The sequence below is a fragment of the Chrysochloris asiatica genome, unplaced genomic scaffold, assembly GCF_000296735.1.
Source record: "Chrysochloris asiatica unplaced genomic scaffold, ChrAsi1.0 scaffold00120, whole genome shotgun sequence".
NCBI lineage: Eukaryota > Metazoa > Chordata > Mammalia > Afrosoricida > Chrysochloridae > Chrysochloris > Chrysochloris asiatica.
Genome location: NW_006408638.1, coordinates 4273072 through 4299098, shown reverse-complemented (window position 1 = coordinate 4299098; position 26027 = coordinate 4273072). Strand labels below are relative to the sequence as shown.

The following is a 26027-nucleotide window of genomic DNA, read 5'->3' as shown; positions in this document are numbered from 1 at the left end:
GGGCCAGACATTACCCAACCCTACTGTGTAGGGTTTCCAAGGAGTGGCTGTTAAATTTGAATTGCTGATCTTGTGGTTCAAACAGACCTTGCGGTCCAGTGCTTACTTACCCTACAGTGCTACACCAGGACACCTCAACTAGGCTACAACAATGCAAAACCAAACCTGTTGCCCTCAAGTATATTCCCACTTATGGGGACCCCATTTGTGTTACAGAGTAGAACTGCCCCATACGTTTTCTTGGTTGTAATCTTTAGAGGAGCAAATTACTTCCATGGTACTCCTGGTTGAGTCTACACTGCTAACATTTCGGTTAGCAGTTGACACATACGATTTGTGACATTCAGGGGCATCACAATAATGAAGGCTGAAGATAAAGGGGAGACAAAGGAAACAAATAATAAATGCAGTTAAGGTGCTCTGAGTGGCCGAGCTAGCTCTCTGATTGGAAGCTGAAAGAAGCCTTGGAAAGGGAGTGTATGTGTACTCTGTGATCAAAGGCATTCACTTGACAGGTGACCTCTTCTTAGCATCTTCTAACTTAACATTTTGCATTCCCTAGACCTCCCTGATAGCATGCTCGCTACCAGATCTCAGTGACTCGATGCAGTCAAAATGCCCGCCCCCCCAAAAAAAAAACTACAGAAGGAAGTCACTTATAAAAGCTGCAGATTGTTGGTGATACCCTGCTTTGCAATTTTACACTAAATTACACATTCATTGCTTATTTATTTATTGTGTGTCACTGTGGTTTAAGTGCTCAGCTGTCAATGGGAAGGCTGGCAGTTCAAACCAACTAGCTGCTCCGTGAGAGAAAGATGTGGTTGTTGGTGGGGCAGTTCTACTCTGTCCTATATAGGTCACACTGAGTTGGATCTGGTTTGTTGTTACTGAACTATAAACTCTATAAGGACAAGGGTTGTCAGATTTGCAACCAGCTTTATCCAGTGCCTAAGAAAGTATCTCGCTAAGGAGCCCTGGTAGATCTGTGTAGTAAGCACAGGCAGCTGACCACAAGGCCAGCAGTTTAAACCCACTGGTTTTTCCATGGGAAAAAGAGAAGACTTTCTGTTCCCGTAAAGATTTATAGCCTTGGAAACCCTATACAGGGTTGTCATGAGTTGGAGCCGAACTGGTGGCAGTGGGTTTGGGGTTTTGGTAAGTATGTCACTGAGACAAAGTGTTGGGTAAACGTATGAACAGAAGATTTACAGCCTTAAAGCTTCTCATTTGGTAAAAAAATTTTTAGTATTTCTGCAAACAGTGAGCTAGGAAGGGTCCCTTCTTATAGATTTTTTTAAGAAGCCAAAACATACCTCTGCCACTATTTGAAGTAAATGCACAGGGCTGACTTACAAACACAAAAACTAGAAACAGCTGAGGCTCCAAAGTCAAGGCAGGTATCATTTGATTTAGGGTATGTGAGAAGCCCTAGTTAACAGAGTGAATTATGAGCTAGGCTGCTAACTAAAAGGTCAGTAGTTTGAATCTACCAGTCACTCCATGGGAGAAAGATGAGGCTTTCTGCTCTAGTAAAGATTTATGGCCTCAGAAACCTTATACAGACAGGGTAGCTATGAATCAAGACCAACTCCACAGTACACAACCACCATCACCACCATATGGTATGTGAGAAGTCCTGGTGTGGTGGTGTAGGTTAAGTAAAGGACTGCTGACAGAAAGACTGGTGGTTCAAAGTCAACAGCTACCGAGTTGAAACGGATTTCACGACACTTAACAACAAATATGGTATATGGTGCGTAGAAAGACTAATAAGTCAGATGCTTCTCTTGCCCACCTCCACCTATCTCACATAAACTCCCTCCTGAAAATAATGAGCGTGAAGGTGGTGACAGAGTACCAGGTGAAGTGCCCCGGGGCATGAAATGGTCTCTAAGCAAAGTACAAAGAGCAGAGTGCAGTGGTTTTTGTTCTTAATGACGAGTTCCTCTGAATTTCTCTAATCTCTATGCCTCAGTTTAGGGCCTGGAAGATGCAGCCCAGCTTGTCTTTGCAGGAACGGAAAACCAGCAGATGCCCTTTCCCAAGCATACACTATGATTCCAAGGTTTCTGTGGTTTCTGTGCCCTGTGCATCTTCCAGGTTTTATAGAAAGAGAAGCGATTTTCCTATAGTAACCAACTTAAGTAACTCAGATGCTAACCTGTGAAGCTGGCTGGTAACTCTCCTCATCAGCAGCCAACACCTACCACGCCCACCAGGCACTGCTAAGCACAAACCAGGATGGCATGCCTAGTGACTAAGTTCTTCATACCCTGGCATGGACCTTAGTTACACCTACTGGCACAGACTGACACATTAATGACAAGGTCTAAGATTACCAATGTCTTTTGCACCCAGCTGTGGCCATGGTCCCATCCCTGCTCTTTAAAGTATCTTTCTTTATGGACTGATAAAGCAATGTAGATAAGAGAGGTCACTTGAACATAGTAACTAAGTAAAGACAAGCAACGTGGGAATGTTTTTAAAAACTACAAGCTTGCTGAGTAGTAGTGCTGAATTGACATGGGCACATGGTGTTACTCAGTGCTGACACTAAAGAGTCGGAATAATGAGTAATAAGTTATCCTGTTCCTGACTCTCACCCATTCACTGGTTGAGTCTCCTGCAGCTCTGACTTCCACAAGCCTAAAAGTGGGAAGCAGTATCATTCACCTGTAAGTATCAATGCTAGCTAAGGATTAAATAGAGGGCAATAGTCCGTGGGAGTCCTGGTGGGGCGCTGTGGGTTAATGTGCTGGACTGAAAAGTCAGTTTGAATCGCACGTTTGGTGGTTCAAGTTCACCAGTTACTCCTAGGAAACCCTATACAGTGTGTCACTATGGGTCAGAACCGACTCAACAGCACTTAACAACAACAGTATTCCCCGAGGAAGCTGATAAAGAAGGGCAGAGACTATAAAAATACAAGCTACTGATCATATCGACACAAATCAGTTAAAGAAAATGGAGAAATGGTGGGAAAAGTCTGCTCGTAAGGACAGACATAAGATTAACATCACTGTAGTACTTAGAAGGAGCCTTGGTGGAGCAGCGGGGTTTAAACTCAGCAGCTGCTCTGCAGGAGAAAGATTACCAGCCTCAGAAACCCTAGGGAGCAGCTCAACTCTGTCCTATGGGGTCCACTGGACAGCAGTGGGCTTCATTTTACTTTGGGTACTACTTCAGCCTGTGAGAGCGCCATCCATATTGTTATACCAAGAACAGCCTCAAAAGCTGAGGACGGCCATCCAAGATGGGCCACTCTGACAGAAGCAAACCTGCCAACTACATCGTGTCTTGTGGCCTAGCAGACTTGGAACATAAGTTTAAAAAAGGTGAACTAAGTTTTTCTCTCCGTCTTTTAAAAATTCTTTTTAAAGTTATTCACAACAAAAACAAATCTCAGAGCAGAGATCATAAGAGGAATGTAAAACATTCATGACATTTGGGCTGACAAGACTGAAGTAAAAATAAGCTGCTGTTGCATTTGAAGAAGAGGAAGATGCTGCTGGGCCTAGGAACGTGAGGAGAGCATGAGAAAGTGTCTGGCTTGTTGCTGAAGACAGAGGGCCATGCAGTGAGATGCCGTGGAAGTCCCTTACTTAGCCTTAGCTTGCTAGTGTGTTATGTGGCAGAAGGGGGCCAGTCAGTCTGGAGTTTGTGAAAATGAACCCTTGGCCACTAAAGGGAAGGATTATTTACTTTGTAAAAAAAAAAAAAAAAAGTTCAAGTCAGTTACTTCATTAAACTTTCTATACCTCTTACTTCTATAAGGAGTCCTGGTACCACAGTGGGGAAAGTGTTCAACTATTGAAAGGTGGGAGGTTTGAACACACAGTCAGTGTGGGAGAAAGATGTGTTAGTCTTCTTCCACAAAGATTTGTTTTAAAGTGCCATCAAGTCGGTTCCAACTCATAGTGATTCTACATAGGATTTCTGAAGAGCGGCTGGCAAGCTTGAACCGCTGATCTTGAGGTTCAAACCAACTTTGCAGCCCATAACCTTATCCTGCAGTGCCACAACAGGACTCCGTCATAAAGATTACAGCCTTGGAAACCCTATGGGGCAGTTCTATTCTTCCTATAGGGTTGCTACAAGTTGGAATTAACTTGTTGACAATGGGTTTGGCTTGGGTTACACTCATATTATTCTTAAAAAAAAAAAAACCACAACAAACTACAGTGTTGGAAGTTTTCATATCCGTGAGACCTTATGAGGCAGAGAAACTTTTCATATAAGGGTAAGAGCAACTTTGTCAATTGATGTGGAGTTCTACTCATCTCCATGGATAATATGCCCATAAGATTATTCTTGAGTTGTTAAGTGCTGTCAAGTCAGTTCTGACCTATCATGACCCTTTATAGGGTTTCTGAGGAGTGGCTGGTGAGTTTGAACCACCAACTTTGTGGTTCAAACCAACCTCGTAGTCGAGTACTAGTTGTTAAGTGCTGTCAAGTCGGTATAGGGCTTCCAAGGAATGGTTGGTGATTTTGAACTGCTTACCTTGTGGCCCAGTGCTTCATCCCCCAGTGCCCTAAGTTCAAGAGCGTAGAATTCCATAAAATTCATTAGGCTAAGCAAAGAATCACAAATTTAAGAATCTCCACTCCACTGGATTTCTCCCTCCTCAGAAGTGAAATAAAGAAGAAAGCAAAACTGTGTGTGTCCTTCTGCTTGAATAAAACAGGAGTATATTCTGAGAAGTTTAGACACATGAATCACAAAGTTGGCAGTTCAAAGCCACCAGCAGTTCAAATCCTCAGAGACCCTGTACAGGGTCGCTATGAGTTGGAACTGACTCGACAGCATTTAACAACAACAGCCTGAGGGGGTCATACTTGCCTATGAATGGTTCTCATCTTTCAAACAAGAACATACCAAATTCAAGCCATGTTGGGTACCCAAAGGTATCAAATCCTAATATAAATAACTCACTGCTGTCATGCTGATTTTGACTCATAGTGACCCTGTAAAACAAGGTAGAACAACTACTTCATAATTTCTCAAGCTATATAAATGCTTATTATGAAAGCAGACTGCCACAACTTTCTTCTGCAGAGCAGCTGGTGGGTTCAAACTACCAACCTTTCAGTTAGTCCAGTGCTTAACCCATGGTGCCACCAGGGTCTTTTAAATCTTTTTGTTTTTAAGTGCCATTGAATCAGTTTGGACTCATAGTAACCCTATGTAGGATTTCCAGGGCTGTAAATCTTTTCTGGCACAAAAAGCTTTATCTTTATCGGAGCAGCTAGTGGGCCTGAACCACTGACCTTGTGATTAGCAGTCTAATGCTTATCGTACAGAGACACCACACTCTTTTTTAAAAAATAATACACAGAAAAATAAAGTGGTATAAAATAATACAGAGTATGTTATAAAACTGTTAAAAGTGGTAGAGGCTCAGAGAAAAGGGAAATCATCAGTTAGACAAATTAAGGCTGACATGTGGGCTGACAGTTCATGGGAACTGAAACATAAACAGGTGCTACAGAAAGTAGAATTATTTGGGGTAAAGAAGAATAAGGGCTTGAGCCAGCATCAGAACACTGTCTCTAATTTTTAAATTCATTATTTGTCTGTCATGACTCCCTGGGCTTCCATAGAAAGGCAGGCATCTTCAGTGACTTCATTTCTTCATCAAAGATTAACTGAGGATAAAGCAGTTGACACAGTCCATATCCACAGCAAACATCCAATAACTGATTTGATTACTCTTCAGGTTATGTGGGCAGCCTAAGGGATGGCTCCTTCGTCATCTAATGCTACAAGTTTCCTCCAGGCTGAGGCACAAGGGGTTCAACCTCAGAGCCAGGAAGGAGATGTTTTATTGGATGCTTGGTCCTGAAGAGCTCTTGTTCTCTTCCACCCAGTCATACAATGAATTCAAGGATTAAACGTGTTGGAGAAAATGCCACATCTCTACTGTCCTGGTTTGGTGCTGTAGGATAAGCACTGGACTTCTAATCACCAGGCTGGTGGTTCAAACCTACCGGCAGCTATTTGGAAACCCTATACAGGATCACTATGACAAGACAACTTAACAACTAGTGACCAACCTCAGCCACACTGAAAAGATAGGTTAGCCTTTATCCTGATTTCCCAACCGAAGGGAATCCCTCCTGTCAGAAACCCACATGAATGAGCTTTTCTAAAGATGTCTCTCTGAGACATCTGAAGTAAGATGACTGCAAAACACTAAATACTGGTGTCTGCCCTGCCTCTTCCCTTGGACTGTGATCTCCAGCTTTACTTTGCTATGTCTTACCACAGCTGAGAGGCACATATGTGAAAATGAAAATCAAATCAGAATGACAAATCTTACAACTTGGACTAAATGGCATAGATCACGCAATACAGATTACCTTTGGAAAGCTAAGAAGTCTGTTCAGATTTTAGTTCCTTACTAGAAAATACATCTAAGTGTTAAATTTTGTTTAAGTATATTTTCAGTTTAGCATAATATTATGTCAGAATACGAAAACGATACACTTCTTTACTTTTGTAGCACATTTATAGACTTGAAATATAATAAATGTTTCACATATAAAGAACTAAAAATAAATGTAAATCCCATGAAATTCCAATTATGTTTCCCATATAGTTAGGAACCACTGAGACTTGACAAGTCATAAAATCTCTTCTGCTGGAATGAAACATAAATTTTTGACACATGAATTTATATACAATGTTATACAGGAATAGAAGGAAGAAAGAATCTATTATAAAGGCTAGTGGGGCTGAGAGTGTTATTTTGCAGAACTGACATTTGAGGATTAAAGGCTTTGTAAACTTCAGAGATGACATTGTATTATTTCCCCCGTGTTACAACTGAAGTGACAAGCAGATGAGGTGGCAGATTTTGGTCGGCTACTGTGGCTTTCCATTTATTTGAGAATTGGGGTTTTGCTTTTATCTTTGTTTTTAGCTATGAATGGGTGTACCTCAAACATGCTTTGAAAGTGCCTGTTTCAAGCACACTTTTTTCAATTACTGAAAAGCTAAAATGGTTTACCCTCTCTCATGAGGTACAATACAGTCTTTTCTTTAACTCCTCCATAACAAAACAGTTGTCAAAGGTACAAATTCAATGGATCAAACTGTTGCTCAGGGACAAAGCCAGCAGCCCACTAAGGGCCATGGTGTAGGGTACAAAGTTACTGTTCTCACCTCTTTCAGACCTGTTGCTGACCACTTGATGGAATTGCTCCTGACTGCAAGCTTAAAATTCTCTAAAACACACTCATCTTAGAGAAGAGGAAATTCGGTCAAACTCTGTGTCCATGCATTCTGTCTTCTCAATGCTTAGAAGTGGCAGAACAGGAAAATGTAACCCAAATGCTCTCTGGACTGCCAGTCAAGGGAAAACCAAACAAGGGTCAGGTGACCAAAACAATTTTAATTTTTACGCTGCACGCAAGAGGATATAGGAAACACAGACCACACACACACACAAAGTCATTTACATTTATGTTCCAGAAGAGTCTAGAATACTCTATGACTGTCTGTAATTAAAATTTACATATGGCCCAAACTTACAGCTCTTCAAAACATTACAGGGAAGAACTAAACCAATCATCATAAGTAACTAGCCAAAGTAGGGAAGGATAAAGACAGGATAGGATGCTCACAGAAGGATAAAAACAGTTCAGTGAGCATCCTCACCAGAATGTCAAACTAAGCCTTAACTTCATCTTCTAACTGCCCTGACCTCTAAATGCTATTAGATGTGGGCATCCAAGTTTTCCTATTCCCAATCTCCTTTTCCTACTGATTTACTAAGCTAATATGGAAAAATGAAAAAAGGAACTCCTCTAAGGATCAAAATGTTTCACATTTTACACTCTTTGGGCTCTTGTCTATCTTATTCTTATGGCAAGCCATATGAATTCAACAGCCACAGTAAAACATAAGTCTGTTGTTGTGGTTTCCAACTCTCAAAAGTTTGAAGTTCCCACTAACAAGTTAGGAAACATTTGGTTTCCCAAGCATACCAGGTTAGCCGCTGCCTCTGTGTAGGCAACCAGACTACCAGGGGTGAATACCAGTTAACTCATGCACTCCAGCACATGACTTGTCTCTGTCTTGGCATTTTATGTTATATCCGACAAAACAATCACCAGAGAATTAACCTCTGAAAGCTAAATAAAGGAGGAAAGCCTTTGTGAAAAAAGTTCCAGAAACGGGCTTTTAAAAGGAAATTTTTTTTTCTTTTTGGCACAGAAAGATCTGGAAAAGGATACACTCATTGTAATTTTTTATTTTGAGGAAGAGAATAAAAGAAAGGACAGCATCCAACGAAAGAATAAGTTTTAAGAGAAAGGAATTATTCTAATTTTCTAAAACACCTATTTTCAACATATGAATGAAAATAACTTGGGGTCTGGGAAGAGAGAAAAGGAACTAATGAGATTTAAACATGAAAAGTCTGAAGCTACATTAGAAGGTATTTCTGAAAGAAGCCATTTCTACATTCATCAAGCTATAAATTTTAAGGAATAAAAGGCATATATAAGATAAACTTAATAAGATAAAACACATACATACACACTTGTAAGAGTATAGACTATTATACCCTTGAAGTCTGCCTGAGAAAAGGCTGCCTGTTAAAAGTATTTCCGAGAACTTTAAGTTCCTTGAAATGTTCTGCGGAAATGGCATTTATGACAAATTCACCTCCTCTGGGGAACATGAGATGTTATTACTGGCAAAGCCACAATTTCTAAGCCATCCAAAAATAATTATGAGTTTATGCCAAATGACTAAACTTGCTATATTATTACATTTAGAGAATATTTGCTAATGTCTCATGATCAAGGCTCAAGTAGCTCTGAGCGCACAGAAAATACTGTGACAAAACAGTAGATTGTTAGTGGTGGTGACTGTGCTCTTGACAGGCAGAATATTACAGCACACAAATTCACAGGAGAGGATGGTGCCTAAGGTGTCTGAGACAGGAGGTAGATTAGAGGTCATGGTGATGAGACACAGAATGTGGAGTCAAAACTAAATCAACATTCTGATTCTGCCAGTTAACTAGCAAATTATTTCTGTGAGCATCTATTGCTTATTTAAGGAGCATATCTTATCTCATGTGACTTTTCAAGACTAAATCACTAGCATGTAGTAATTGTTCACTAAATGGTAACTCTTACTATTCGCAAACTGTAGAGAAGAGGGACTAACTACCACAACTGTCAATTACTTACAGTTACACGTTTATTCCCCAACATAGTACCTAGTTCAAAAGTAGAGTATGTCCTTGTTCAAATATGTAGCACTGTAGGATAAACACTATACTGCAAGGCTGGCAGTTCAAATTCACCAGCCGCTCCTAAAAAACCCTTTACAAGGGTTGCTATGAGTCCGAACTGATTCCATGGCACTTAACAACAGCAATTAGTATTAGGTTCTGTTTTTGGCTGAAAATATAGCACACAGTGAAACAGACTAATAATTGAATAACACACACACATACACATCAACCTGCATGAGTTTACATTCTGGTTAACGAGACAGCCATTAAATAAGTAAAATACAGTACTCCAGATGGTACTAGATGAGGTAAGGAAAAGAGCACTGTGGCTCCTGGAGTGAAGGCAGAGAGTGCAGGGGCGGGAAAAACAGGGCTGGAAGAAAGGGGAAACTCTTCTGAGGTCAGCATTCTCTGTCTGGGCTTTCTAGCTTGCAGCCCGATGAAATGGAAAGAAAGCGGTCTTTGCAATAAGATGTTGCATGCTGTTGAGTTGATTCCGACTCCTACTGACCCTATGTGACAGAGTAGAACCACCTTACAGTGTTCTCTAGGCTCTAATCTTTACGGGAACAGATCTCCAGGCCTTTTCCCCTGCAGCTGCTGGTAGAACCCAAACTGTCCATCTTTTGGTTAGCAGTCAGTTGCCTTAAGGTTGTACCAGCAGAGCTCAGACTGTTGTTGTTAGGTCCTATCGAGTCAGTTCCAACTATAGAGACGTTATGCACAACAGAAAGTAACAATACCTGGTCCTGTGCCATCATCACAGTAGTTGTTAAGCTTGAGCTCATTGCTGCTGCCACTGTGCCAGTCTATCTTATTGGGGGGTCTTCCTCTTTTTCACTGACTCTCCACTTGACTAAGCATGATATTCTTCTCCAGGGACTGATTTCCTCCTGATAATATGTCTCAGGTATGAGACATGAAGTCTTGCCATCGTGGCTTCTAATGAGCATTCTGGCTGTACTTTTTCTAACACGTATTTGTTCTTTAAGCAGTGGATGGTACTTTTAATATTCTTCTCTGACATCATAACTCAAATGCATCAATCCTTCCACAGTCTTCTTTATTCACGGTCCCAACTTTCACATGCATATGAAGCTATTGGAAATGCCATGGCTTGGGTCAGGTGCACTGTAGTCCTCATACTGACATCTTTGCTCTTGAACACTTTAAAGAGGTCTTGTGCAGCAAAAACCTGTTTGATTTCTTGACTGCTGCTTCCATGAATGTGGACAGTAGATCCAGGCAAAATGAAGTCTTTGACAACTTCAATCTTTTCTCCGCTTATCCTGATGTTATTTATTGGTCCAGTGGTGAGCCTTTTGCTTTCTTTACATTGAGGTGCAACCCATACTTAAAGCTGGAGTCTTTGATCTTCATTAGAAGTATTTTTAGTCCTCTTTGCTTTCAGTAAGCAAGGTTATATCATCTGCATACCACAGGTTAATGAGGCTTGCTCCAATCCTGATGCCACGTTCTTCATATAATCCAGCTTCTCAGACTATTTGCTTACCATAGAGAATGAATAAGTTTGGAGAAAGAATACAAACCTGGCACACACCGTTCCTGGTTTTAAACCGTTCAGTGTCCCCCTGTTCTATTAGAACAACTGCCTCTTGATCTATGTATAGATTCCTCATGTTCACAATTAAGTGTATCAGAATACTCATTCTTCGTAATGTTGTCCATAGCTTGTCATGATCCACACACTCAAAAGTCTTTGCACTGTCTATAAAGTACAGGTAAACATAACATGTTTCTAGTATTCTGTGCTTTCAGCCAAGATCCAGCTGATATCAGCAGTCCTTTATTCCAGTCCTTTATTCATCTGAATCCAGTTTGAACCTCTGGCAGTTCCCTGTCAGTGTACTGTTGCAGCCATTTTAAAATTATCTGTAGCAAAATTTTACTTGCATGTGGTATTAATGATATTGTCTCTTTGGAATGGGCACAAATATGGATGTTTTCCAATCAGTTAACCAGGTAGTTGTCTTCCAAATTTCTTGACATAGATGAGTGCCTCCAGTACACCTTGGACTTCTTTCTTTCAGTACTTTTGGCTCTTGATTGTATGCTATCTCTTGAAATGATGCTTGGACATGAACCATTTCTTTTTTGGTACAGTAACTCTCTATTCCTTCCATCTTTTTTTGATACTTTCTGCATCATTCTATATTTTGCCCATAGAATTCTGTGATATTGCAAGTCAAGGCTTGAGTTTTTTCTTCAGTTCTTTCAGCTTGAGAAGTGCTGAGCATGTTCTTCCCTTTTGATTCTCTAACTCCAGATCTTTGAACATTTTGTTATAGTATTTGATTTTGTATTCTCAAGCAGGGCAGCTCAACTCTTTTACTTCCTCATTTCTTTCATTTGCTTTAGCATCTCTATGCTGCAGCATGTTTCAGAGTCTTTTCTGAAATCCATTTTAGTCCGTTCTTCCAGATAGGCCCTGACTTTTGGTTGTGGTCTGGTGTTTGTATTGGTTGATAAACTATTTAACATCTACAAAACTTAGGTTTGGTTTTGTTCTTCTCCCATTTGTAAAACGGGGTCCTGGTGTGGTGCTGTGGGATGAGCACTGGACTGCTAACTGCACAGTTGGTGCTTCAAACCCACCAGTAAACTGCATACAGTCAGAATGGACTCAGTGGCACTTAACACCCCAACAACCACATGTGTAAAATGGGAATAATAACTTAGTTCACAAGGTTGTGCTAAGAATTAAAGAAGATAAAATGGCACAGAGTAGACCCAGTATGCTTGCTTCCTTCCCTCTAGAAGCCAAATCTGGCTCTGAACAACAGCTAAGAATTGGGGTGTCCATTCTAGTTTTAGGGCTAACATAACAGTAGCCTTGCATGGCATTTTATCTGCCTGAGCTTGTTTCTCATCTAAGAAAATAAATGCAGATGCTATATGCAGCAGACATTATAAGATAAGAGTTACAACCACCAATGCACTGTATGAATCAAATAACTTTACTACTAAAATGTAGCATAAAATTAAAAGTTTCAAAACAGAAAATTATAGGATAGGACTCTCATACCTCTTGATAGTATTCCATAATATAACTCTACAAATTCTAATCTTTTGAGCATGAAGTTACAAAGATTTATTGAGCAGTCATGTTGATTTGTAGTCCCTCTTCCTGCTCCTGTGTTTAAGAACGTTGATCTAATGGAAAGATCACCAATAAATGCTTAACTGAAAAAGGCAAGGTATCAAACAGTGTTTATAGTAAGTTACTATTTGTGTGAAAAAGGGAGTAAGAAGCTTTACTTATAATATTTGCTTGTGTATTAATAAAGAAACTCTAAAAGCACATATAAATAACTACTTTTAGTGGTTTCGGGTTGACAAGGGGGGAAGTGGACAGATAAGGATGGGGTGAAGAAAACTCTTTGTAATACACCTTTTAATACACATTTTTGAAACATGTAAGTATTTATTTAAAAATATTCCAGTATTTCAGTTTGGGATTTGGGTCAACATCTAAGACTGAAATCCAGATTTGCTTGAAAAGTCAAAAGTCAGCAAAATGATCTTTGGAGCTCTGGTAGCGTAGTGGTTATGAATTGGGCTGCAAACCACAAGGTCAGCAGTTCGAAACTACCAGCTGTTCCGTGGGAGAAAGATGAGGCTTTCTGCTCCCATAAAGATTTACAGCCTCTGAAACCCTATACCAGGGTCGCTATGAGTTGGAACCGACTCCACGGCATATAACCAACCAATTATATATATGAAAATCCCAAATGATCTTAATTTGGTTATTCTTTATATTTCAATGACATTTTTTTCCTATGAAAATCCCAAATGATCTTAATTTGGTTATTCTTTATATTTCAATGGCATTTTTTCCCAAAGAGCTCAAAAATTAGTATTAAATATTCTCAACCATCTTTGCATTTTGAATGTAGAATGTCCAGAAAAAGGTTGTACTCTCCAGGTCTGTGTCAAATTAGTCAGCTAACCCCGCCTCTAGGTCCCCCCAGTAAACGAATCTCTCTGAGTATGTGATCCCAGCAGAGAAAGTACATATTCACAATCAAGCACTGAAGAGCAGGGGTAAGATGAACAGAGCGTAGAGAGGACTTGGGAAGGGCAATTATTAGGATCCATTTTGGTATTCTGGCATTTCATTGGATACTGCACATTCAAAGCATCATTTTCTTCCAGGAAGGGAGAAAAGCAGAAAAGTAGATCTGTGAACAAAAGAGAAAAGAAAAATAGTGGCTAATCCAAAATAAATATGAGGGGCACATTATAAAGAATTAAGAAGAGACAGCTACCACACAGGATCTAGCATAAGTTCCAAAAACTTAATTATACTCTAAAACAGTAATTTTCAACCAGGGTTCCTTTGATCCCAGGTGATGTTTGGCAATGTCTTGAGACATTTTTTAGCTGTCATAGGTGAGTTGGGTATACTGAGGTATTACTGGCATCCAGCAAGTAGAGGCCAAGGATACTGCTAATCATCCTACAACACAGAGAACAAAGAATTATTCAGCCTAAAATGTTAGTGCCAAGACCAAGAACTCGGGCTTCAAATGATGACTAAGATGTACATTGCTGAAAAAAAATTTCCCTGAATGACCTAGAGGCAGGTCACAATAAATGTGATCACAGTAAATCATATCTTTCATCCTTTAGTGAGTTCTGACTATCCTCTCCAGGTGACATGACCCCTTGTAGCCAAAGTGCTCTTGTGTGTTGCCTTGCCATTGGTACAGTTTCCTACCAACTAACCAATTACCATGGACTACTCTGAGTTATGACGACCCATGTGCCCCAAATGATATTTAAAGCCTGATTTTTTAGAAGTAAATCACCAGAACTTTCTTCTGAGGTGTCTCTGAGTAGACATGAACCTCTACCCTTTCGGCGAGCAGCTAAGCATGTTAAAGATTTGTACTATTAGGCAATTCTACTGATAAGTGATACTCATTGTATGCCAGGTAGGCTTAGTATGGACTGTTTTACTTAGATTGCCCCTATCATGAAGGAGGCTTTAATATTGTTCCCATCCTACAGATGAATAAAATGAGACTTGTAGAGGTTAAACTGCTTGTCCAAGTCACACTGGGTACAAGTGGAGAAGCCAGGATTCAATTGCAGAAATGGAGCTTCAGAGTCATCTCCCACAGTAATCCAGTGCCTCTTGCCCACAAAGCTTCAGTGCAGGTGTGTGTACCTACTCCCTACCATCATCCCTCTTCTGCCCTTTGCCTCTCAGCTCCTGCACTGTTCACTGGCATCTACTGCTGGGGAATTACTAGGGCAGCAGGGAGGACATCAGCCCTATTCTCCAGATAGGTACAAACAGTTAAGATACAGAAAAACACAAATCACTGAGTACAAAACCAGCCTTGATGAACATGTTATTGAACATGTGTTATGAACATAGCAACCATGTTCAGAAAAGGGAGGAAGAAATACACAGAGTAATAATGAAATTGCTAGGAACCTGGGGCTAGCCCAATAATACCATTACCATCTCACACTAAAAGAACCCACACTCCTGTGACAATTCAAGGCATCACATACTGGGATAGAGGGACAGAGCAAATAATGGCGATAGGGAAAGACATCATGGCTGCAGTAGACCCAGGATCAGGGAGATATCCAGCCAAAAATTTTAGTTTGCCAAGGCCATAAAACCCCAATATGCTGAAAGACAAGCTAGTTTTATTGATGTACTATTGTTAGTTTCCTTAGAGTCAATTCCAACTCATGGTAACTCCATGTGCGCAGAGTAGAACTCCATGGATCTTCAAGGCTGCACCTTGAAGATGTGGATTACCAGGTCTGCTAGGCCTGTCTTCCGAGACATCTTTAGGTAGGTTTAAACCACCAATATCTGGACTAGTAGTTGAACTCACAGCGGTTTGTGCCATGTAAGGTCTATAAAAGAAAAAAATGTTCATGTGATAATCATCTTCAAATTAAAATCCTATGAAGAGTTGAGGGAAGTGGGGAGGAAAGAACACAAAGAGTAAGCTCTCCATTTAGCACAGTAACTGGGCTAGTGTTCACAGTAACAGGCTGTGGAAAAGCTCACTCTTGATTGCTACAATATATTCAAAACTAGGCAAAAATAAATTCATCCAAGTAAATGGCAAAAAATAAAAATAAAAATCTGAATAGATCATTTTTAGCATGGAAAAATAAAAAGAAAGGGGAGAAGGTATAAATGGAGCGGTAGTAAATGAACAACTACTATCCACCAGTTCTCATATACAAGCTCCCTAGCAGACCAGACAACACTGACACATAATTCAGACTCCTTGCAATTAATTATACTTGTACAGATGTCCTCACTCTCATTCCACCATCTTCTCTCCCGTTCTCCTAGTTTCACTTCCTGTTTTCTCTCCCAGACCTAGGCCAGGCACCTTTTTTCAAGACTCTTCATGGTTTTTTGATGGCATGGGAGGGTGTCTTTCTTATTAGCCCAGATCCCGTGGGCATTTCTTTTGGTCTCAAGATGAAAGAACTAGCCTGGTAGCTGTCTAACTCCCCAGGTCCTGTGCCTGTGGACTCTCAGACTGGCCTTTTCCTGGTTTGGGAACCTCACCGTAACAGCATTTTTTTCTTGCAGAGGAGACTCATTTGTCTCGGTCAGTTTCTTTGAGCTTTTCTCTGCCCTTAAAACAAAAGGGGAGGGGGGGGGGGGGGAGGAGACTGAGATTTGCCCCAATCCAGGTCCTTCTGTTCAACTTGAGGATTTTATAAACTTTTCTCAGAATCCTGTTTCTGATAAAAGTTCCCAAGCTCTCATTTTACTGCTTACATCTTATTATTTCACTCCCTGACCCAAGGGAGGCAAACAAGATTATGATGAAGACTTTTGACTTACAGTGCCCTATTTTTACCATATATTCCTCTGACACTAACCTGAAGCTCCTTCCATCATTTCATGCCCTAACTCTTGTTTCATAATGAAAGAAAGTTGTAACCTAGCTTCCTGGGTTTGGACCCATTTATGGTGTCTCTAAATGATCTCAATGAGGATGTCAGAAGCTGCAGTAACAAGGACGTAAAGCAGACACAGACATACTCATGCTCGCCTAGAAGATGCCAAAAGAGTGTTACTGTTCTTCAGGATCTTGCTGACCAAGTTAAATGAATCAAACATTATATTATAGCTATGGTATGCTGTAGATAAAATGTTTTAAAACAAAAGAAAATAGAAAACCCTTGACTTCTATGAGAAATAAAATAAAGCATACATAGAGTAAGATTTTTTTTTATTTAAAAAAAGGACTAGTCATAGCTATTTTTATGAGTGCTCCTAAAATTAATACTAACCAATGAAAAGTCCATAGGTAAAGTAAGGGACAAAGGAAACATAAATTAGAGGCCTGATTACCAGAACCTATCTCAGTCTATGGAGGTTTTTTAATAAAATCCATATAATTACTCTGCAAACTGCAATAACTCTGTGGTTCTTTAGTCATGAGCACAGTGGCAATCCATGCAATCAGACAAAACGATCTATTAGACGAGAAGTGCTATATGAGATACTGTGAGGCTTAATCACATCCAGATTATCAAAGTCCATCCACGAGAGGATGGAGCTCTGGTAGCGTAGTGGTTATGAATCGGGCTGCGAACCTTAAAGTCAGCGGTTCAAAACTACCAGCCGCTCCGCGGGAGAAAGATGAGGCTTTCTACTCCCGTAAAGATTTACACCCTCGGAAACCCTGTACAGGGTCGCTATGGGTCGGAACCGACTCAATGGCACTTAACAACAACAACAACAGCCATGAGAGGAGATGTAAAAAAAAAAAAAAAAGTAGAGTCATGTGTATTAAATAGTTTCCTGCTTAGAAAACAAAATGTTAAATCAGGAAGGAGAGAAAAAAAAAAAAAAATTAAGCTAGCTCTGGAAGAAGAATGAAACATACACAGGAATAGAGGCCCATCAAAGTGAAGTTTACAAATTTATGACTAGCATGAGAGTTACACTATTTAAAATACCTTGAGAGAAAAACAACAATTTGGCATCATTGTGCTATTTGATTGCTGATGGAAAAGCATTTTAAGTTATGACCAGATTGTACATCCATATAAAGGAGAGTTTAAAAGAAGTCAGCACATAACAAGATCAATGCTCTGTACATAGTAGGTGGTCACTTTAAGTGCTTCATCAAGATCTGTTCAATTATTTAAGTCAGCTGAACTGCATAGCACTGTGTATAGAACCATTTGAGAAACCAACTAACTCAGTGGGTGTTTCTGCCCTTATTTCAAATTGGTTTCAAGTAAAACACATCTTATAGAGACACAGCTTTGACATTCAAGGTTGTGCTAAGGGCTGAAAGAGAGAAAATGGGAAGGCAGAGAATCTTCTGCAAATGGTAGAGAGTAAACCAAACCAATTGTTGAATAGATTCCAATTCACGGAAAGCAGTAAACGCTGGCTTTATTAATGATAGAGATACTGAACCAATGACTCCGGAGACCTTCATCACTATGAAGCAGCAAGTTGACTCAGTAGTAGCCTAAAGAGTGACAGGCCAAACCGGAGGCTTTTCCAGGGAAAGAAACACTTGCCATTTTATACTTCAGCAACTGTCGATTCTCCAAAGCACTGTTCTCAAGTGTGGACCCCTTCTCACAGGGTCTGTGAGATCAGCATTATCTTTATAATACACTAATATGGTACTTGCTTTTCCACTCACATTCTCTCACAAGTGTACAAAAACTTTTCCAGAGACTGCATGATGTGGATCACATCATTGCTTGACAGCTAATGGGATCTGTGAAGCGGATCTGAGAATCCAGCCGTCTTTAATTAAGCCAGACATTAAAGCATTTGCAGAAGTGTATAACAATGCAGCTCTTCTCACTAATTTCTTGAAAGTTGCTTTTCAAACAAACTCTGAGAACAGGAACCCTCCTCTGTTCATCTTGATGCAGCCCCAATACTAACTACAGTCCTTTGTGCCAAGCAGGTGCTCAATGTTTGTTAATTAAACGAACACAGAAGTCTTGTGATGTTCATAACATCAAAAGCTTTAATTTCAAGATCTATATAGCATATACAGTGGAGAGTTTGTCTCTTTAAAATGACTGATGAGAAGCTAAGCAGACTATGAAGTTATTCCCCTACTTAGTTTGATTTCTAGACCTAAGAGAAACAAAACAATGTCATTAATAGCTTGTGAAAGTGGTCTTGATAATCACCCTAAGTTTATATGAGTCAATTTTCTAAGAAACTAGAAAAGTAGAAACATCACTGATGTGCTAGGATGGCAAGATTATATATGAAAATTTCCACTTTTCATTTCCATTTGCTGTTGATGTATGTTGCTCGTGTAATACAACAAAAATTTGTCCAGTTAGAAAAATGTGAAGTAGAATTCATAATAATAAAAAAGCCAGACAAACTGGAACAACAGAGAACAGAGATTCCCTGAGACTATAACCTCGAAACACTCTTTGAACCTAAAACTGAGAATATCCCGAGATTACCTTTTAGCAAAATGACACAGTGGTACAAAACAAAGGATATTATCCATAATATTGATACCCTATTTAAAAAACCAGTATGTGAACTCTGAATCAAAAATAAGAGTCACTCCGTTGTTTGCGGAGATGAAATAACTAAAGGTGAGTGAGGGGCTGGGACAGGGGCATTCACCACCCACCCCATTCTCCTCAAGCAAGCAAGCTGGTACAGTTCTACTGCAGGGACTTGAAGAAGGAAGAGAAAGAGCTGTCATGACAGTTGTGATTATTTCTCAAAGCTCTGTAGCTGTGAAATACATACAATTATGTATTTGTTGTTGTTGTTGTTAATTGCTGGTGAGTCGATTCCGACCCATAGCAACCCTGTATAGAGTTTCTGAGGAGCAGCTGGTGAGTTTGACCCACCGACCTTGCAGTTCACACGGCTTTGCAGTCTGACGCATTAACCCACAGCACCACAGCAGGACTCCAATAATGTATGTGGAGAACACTAATTAGGAAGTTCCCTGTAGCTCACTTTCTTAAAGGTCTAAAACCATGTATATTGTAGCTCTGGTAGCGTAGTGGTTACGAATCTGGCTGCTAACCTCAGGGTCAGCAGTTCGAAACTACCAGCTGTTCTGCAGGAGAAAGATGAAGCTTTCTGCTCCCGTAAAGATTTACAGCTTCAGAAAGTCTGTACAGGGTTGCTATGAGTCAGAACAGACTCCAAAGCACCTAACAACAACAACAGAGCACCCTCTTAAAAATACGAATAAGACTATTTAAGGCAGTGCTACAGCATTTTCCACAGAAAGGCCTATTTGCTCATCCTTTCATTCATTCAAGAAATACTTGATATCCATGTGTAGAAGCTTTGTGCAAAGCACCACAGAAGACACAAATGAACCAGGCAATCAAACATGGGTCCTTATATTTTAGTAGGGTAAATCTTCTGTGATGCCTTGCACAAAGCTTCTACAGATTGAGATCAAAGTTAATAGTAATACACAGAGTCCTGGTGTGGAGCTGTGGGTTAATGCATCAGACTGCAAAGCTGTTTGAACTGCAAGGTCGGCAGTTCAAGCTCACCAGCTGCTCCTCGGAAACCCTATACAGAGTTGCTATGGGCCAGAAACAACTTGATAGCACTTCACAAAAGTATTGCACATAACTAAGATAAAACTTAAAATAGTGAGTTATTGCGGTTAACTTCTGTCAAGTTACTTCAAACTCATAGCAACCCTGAATAAGGTTTCTGAATGCCAGTTTGTGGGTGTGAACTGCTGACCTGTGGCTAGCAGTCCAGTGCTTATCGTACAGTGCCACCCAGGACTCCAAAAAGGGTGAGAGTTGCAAATAAATTATTAGGAGTGTAACTGGCAATATAGCATTTAGACATACCATCTGTTCTATATGTGTATTATATGAGGCATATTACTAACACTCATTAGTGTCTCACACAGGGAGATAAAATATACATGTGTGCTGACATAATTTGTGTGTAAATAAAAACTGAAAAGACCTCTAAATATATAATTTGTAGTGAAGAATCAGCATTATACTTAGTACCAAAGAACACTCAAGATGACAGATGTGATATTCCTGAGATAAAAACAAATAAGGAACTGGCACTATACATAATAATAGTGATAAACCACAGTAAGTTACAGCAGTTTTGAACCATAATAGAAACTCTAAATTAAGCTGTAATAAGATACTGCTTTAAGCCAGTTTGGATTTAACTACCTCACATTTGTGTCCATAAAACCAGCTTCCACAACCTGTTTTTATTGGATAGGACTCAATGAATGTTCCTTTTAATCCTGTGGTGTCAGTACTTGAACATGAATGTTGAGTACTGCAAGAAACCCCAGCTTGTGGAAATGGGGTTCATGTGCCTTTAAGGGTACACAAAGGTTTTTCAGGGTTACACAGGCATGCTTTAAGGGAATCCATTTTCACATGCTCAATTCCCACATATACTTTTCCCCAAAATTGATCTATAAGTGAAGTGTTTATATTCGGTGAATTCTCCTTTTCCAAGAACACTCTCAAAATAACCTTCTTACTTGACAAAATCTTACTGAGATGCAACATCCTGGAATGGGAACCTCTCTGTGGCACTAGATAAATGGGCAACTACACGCCTGGGTTTTAAAAGCTTGTGAGTGGTCATCTAAGGTTCTCTATTCACCAGAGCAAAATAGTGAGGTCACCCAAACCAAGTCTACATGAGTCATAAACTCATCTACTCCTAAACCAGAAGAGTTAGATGATGACCAGCTACCAGCACTGACCATTATTCTGCCCTGGGGCTTAAAAGTGGCAGACAGAATGGAAGAAAAATATGAAGTAGAATTCATAATAATAAAAAAGCCAGACAAACTTGAACAACAGAGAACAGAGATTCCCTGAGACTATAACCTTGAAACACTCTTTGAACCTAGAACTAAGAATATCCTGAGATTACCTTTTAGCAAAATGACACAGTGGTACAAGACAAAGGATATTGTCCATAATATTGATACCCTATTTAAAAACCAGTATGAGACCAAAAGGTCAACAATTACTCAAAAGCAAAGATAAGACTATTGGACAGAGAATTTAAGTATTGTAAAGAAAACAAACTGAGCACAAATAAAATGTTGATACATTGTAGTAAAATTTAACTACCAGGACAATTTGTATGCAAACTGTCAATTGGGAATTAACTGAAATATTTCAAAAAGGGGTGGGGGAGGTGGAGACCACAGACTTGCTCCTGAAAGGCCCGTGGGAGAAGTACAACAGCAGCTTCCAGAAAATACCACTAGATGGCGTAGTACCATGTTTCTTCATCCAGGAACAACTCAAGGAAAGCCCCTGATGTAATAAGCCTTTTTGCTTTTAGAAGTGAGATGGTTCCCAGAGGGATGTGTATTTACACACTGACTTAAGCTGAAAAATGAAGCTTTTTTGGAAAGAATGTCTGACTTGGCTAACTAGTTTGTCAATGAAGACTACTAGGTCATATGTTGCTGTTTTTAAGTGTCGTCAAGTTGGTTCTGACCCATAGCATCCCTGTATAGGGTTTCCAAGGAGTGACTGATGAGCTTGAACCACCGACCTTAGGGTTCAAACTGACTTTGTAGTCCAGCGCATTAACCCATAGCGCCACAGCAGTTATATGGCAGATATTAAAAGATATCGTTTGCAGCACCAAACCTTGGATAAAAAAATATATATCTGTAGATGCTAACTTTATAAATATGGAAATATATATATATATATATATATTTTTTAGGGGACAGAGCAAATGTCTAAAGACCACTGTCTAAGAAATATACTCGTAAACTCTGTTTGAATGTAACCAGAATGACATGAGAATTTTTCTTTAAATTGATACTTTGTGCTTGGCAATACATCATTGACACTAAATAAAGAATGTCAGCAAATTATACAGCTCCTATATTTTAGTCTTTGAGATACATTAGGAAAATCACAAATGGGAGCGAAAATTATTTACTATTTTAAGTGAAATTTTAGCTATTGATCCATCATTTAGATGTGAATTTTGAGCTATTTTTTCCCCCAGTAATAGATATGGATTTCAATTAATTTCACCATATTCTGCCCTTGGGGTGTGGGATATGAGGGGAGTCAGGTAGATCAGAAATGCAGTCTATGTTTACATAACAGAATATAGACAATAATGAACAACACAACAATTGGTTGAGTTAATATGCTGCCAGAATCCCATTTCTAGAAAACACTTGATAACGTGAATAATAAAACCTTGCTACCCATAGACTCCCATCGAGATGGATGACAAAGTGGCAGCATCAATGGACTCAAGCGTGGCAACAATTGTGAGGTTGGCCCAGGACCGATCAGTGTTTCCTTCTGTTGTGCATAGTGTCGCTATGAGTTGGTACCGACTCGACGGCACGTAACAACAACAACCCATAGACAGTCTGTTGGTCAGCATGCCCAGCATCACCTGCAAGTTTGTTATAATAAAAAGTTTAAGCCCTACACAGACCTACGGAATTGAATTCTGCATTTTAACAGGTGCCCAGGTGATTCTAATACACTAAAATTTGAGAAGTACTGGTAAAGAATAGTATGGATACATGCACATACATACATACATACACACACACACACACACACACACACATATATATATATATATATAAATCAGTGGCTTTCATCGAGGGTGATTTTGCCCCCAGAAGACACTTGTCAGTGTCTGGAGACATTTTTGGTTGTCACATTTGGAGAAAGATGTTACTACTGGTATCTAATGGGTGGTTGTTGTTAGGTGCTATCGAGTAGGTACCGACTCATAGCGATCCTATGTACAACAGAACGAAACACTGCCTGGTCCTGGGCTAACCTCATAATTGTTGACACGCAGGAGACAAGAATGCTGCTGAACAGTCTAAAATTATTGATATCCTCACAACAAAGAATTATGTGGCTCGAAATGTCAAAAGTGTTGAGCCTAAGAAATCCTGGCATAGATTATAAAACATCTCTGCATAAAGGTGTTATTAATTAAAACTGTTGATAGAAAAAAGGAGCAATAATTTTACTATGCAGCTCTGAAAGGATGAATTTCAGGGGTTTGCTTAGGAGTGGTGCCCCAGGCCATTCTATGAATGGTGCTTACTACCTTTCTAAAATTTTACAAACCTTGGAATTCTAAAAACATTTGGCTTCAAGAGTTTTGAATAAGAGATTATAGATCGCAAATGATCAAAATACAGTTAACAGCAAATATTTTCTGAAAGCATTCATATATATGTAGGTAGATATAGATATATTTTCATAAGAAAAAGGAAATTTATTTTCTTTGAAAGAAAAATGTACCTACTTAAAAATAGGGGGCTTTAAACTGTGGGAAAATGTCACTATCTTTTAATTCCACTTCTCCATGAGCCTTTTGAAGCCCCTTTGTCTTTATGTTTTTGTGTACAGACTCCCATTGACCTGACTGACTAGACTGCTGACTGTCCTGTGAAGTGCTAATGGAAGTGGCTCAGGGAAATGGCAGCTTATCAGGAAACACAGGAATGAAATGCTGAGAGCAAATGTACTCAAATCATCAGGTTTAGTTGCCTACCTTGAAAGATGGGGCTTGAGAACAGATGGGGATGTCAGCCAATTTCTAGAAACTATGAAGAGATGAAACATATTCTCAATGAGACTGTCGAGAGCAATAAACACAATGGACAAAACTTTTCAAAACCTTTCTGGCCTGTACTGTACTGCCAAGATTCACTAATCACCATTCCCTTGTAATGCTCTTCTCATTACACTGCAAAACAATCTTCCCTCCCTTACATCCTGAGAAAACACACCCAACCTCCTCATGAAAAGGAAACAGCACAGGATACTATTTAGTTAGTTGAAAATAAATCTTGCAAAATTTTTGTGAAACTGTACTCAAATAAAATGATAAGACTTGTGGCTTAGCGAGGAGAAAATATTTCACTGCAGTTATTTGTTCAACGTATTGTCAAAACCATCACATCAGATTCTGAAGCTAAATCGTGGCTGTGGTTATGTGCTGTCGAGTTAGTTCTGACTCAGACTCTATATAGGGTTTCCAGGGCTATAAATCTTTATGGGAGCAGAAAGCCTCATCTTTCTCCCACAGATCGGCTGGTAGTAGCTGACCTTGAAGTTAGCAGCCCGACTTGTGACCACTATGCTACCAGAAGAAGCACTTTGCCAAACTTTCTGTAACTTTTTTTTATAACCATTTCACCAGCAAAGCAGTTTATCTATGGACTCTACCACATGACTGTGAAGTCCCACATGCCATGTCAGGAAGGAGCTGCCATATTTGTCTTCTCAGGCTCATAGGTTTCTCAACCAGGGAGTGGTTCACAGCCACAGCCATGGGCAAGCCTCTTGCCACCATCACGGATGAGAAGAACATCACCACTACACCCCTACCACCCTGTCCTGTTGCTTCTGACTCTCAGGCTGCTGCCCTTAAGCCAACCTCCTGTCACAATCTCAAAACAGGAAAAACTAAAGGTGGATCCTCCCACCACACAAAAAGTTTGAAACTGCTTGCATTATACAATTACTTTAAATATGTTCCTCTTTTGCATGTAATCACATGAAGAACAGATTAGGATTTCAAAAATAAGAACTTCATTTCCAAGAAGACAGTCCCAAATTAGTTTCTTTCTAAAATGTTCTCTCAAATCCTTAAACAACTTTCAAAAAGAAAATTCTGTGGTAAGGATTAAAAAAATGCCTTGGACAATTAACTCATTCCTGACAGAAAAGATACATTAAAATATTATGAACTCTGTATGCTTTACCAAAAAATAAAATATATAACTTCCCCCATGACAAGCCTTTTGGTTCAATTCTTCAAGCATTCCATTCTATTTTCACTTCTGTATAGCAATATTGTAGTGCTGTAATTCCATTCTCTATAATCAGTCCATTTCCAGTATAATTAAGAGGGCCACAGATTTTAAATTGTGACCTCACCACTGAGGAAAAAAAGTATATGGAACAGAGAGTTTATACTGCATGTAAAATGTTCTCCTGTAATACTAACAAGTTTAAAACGTAAAAGATAAAAATGGCATGTTATCACCAGCCACTCCTCGGAAACACTATGCAGGGTCGCTCTGGGTTGGAACTGACTCGATGGCACTTAACAATAATATAGTCATATTGAGGGGGAATCATTGTGTTCCTGATAATAGACCTTGTTGACAAGCTCCTTCCTACCAAACCTCATGCTTTTCCTGAGTTATGAAAACTCTAAATCCCTTAAATGCCTCTCAATTCCCATCATTTAACTGGCATTCACTCTGAGAACTAAAGATATATTTGAAGGGTTCCTAGGACAACACTAGTGCAAACCAACAAGTCTATCAATAAAGTGTAATTTCTAAGAAATGTGAATAAACTCTTAGCTGAGAATCAGGAAGTTGCAAATCAAATATGAATGTACCACATGTTGTAGAAGTTCAAGCAAACCATTTGATTAAAGAACAACTAACACTTACCTTGGCCCAGGATCGTTCTGCTGTGCATAAGGTTGCTATGAGTCAGTACTGACTTGATGGCATCTAACAACAACACTTACCAAGGAGTCCTGGTGTGGCGCTGTAGGTTAATGTGTCAGACTGCAGAGCAGTTTGATCTGCAAGGTTGGTGGTTCAAGCTCACCAGCTGCTCCTTGGAAACCCTATACAGGATCGCTATGGGTCGGAACCGACTCAACGGCACTTCACAACACAACAACAACACTTACCAAATGCTTACTATATGTCAGAATTGTGAGAAGTATCTT

General features: G+C 39.6%; 1 protein-coding gene across 2 annotated transcripts in view; it reads left to right on the top strand.

The window, feature by feature from the left end:
- The window catches only part of FILIP1L (filamin A interacting protein 1-like), a 118554-nt gene that overhangs the window by 88724 nt on the left and 3803 nt on the right, over positions 1-26027 (top strand). The gene's annotated exons all lie outside the window — the stretch shown is intronic.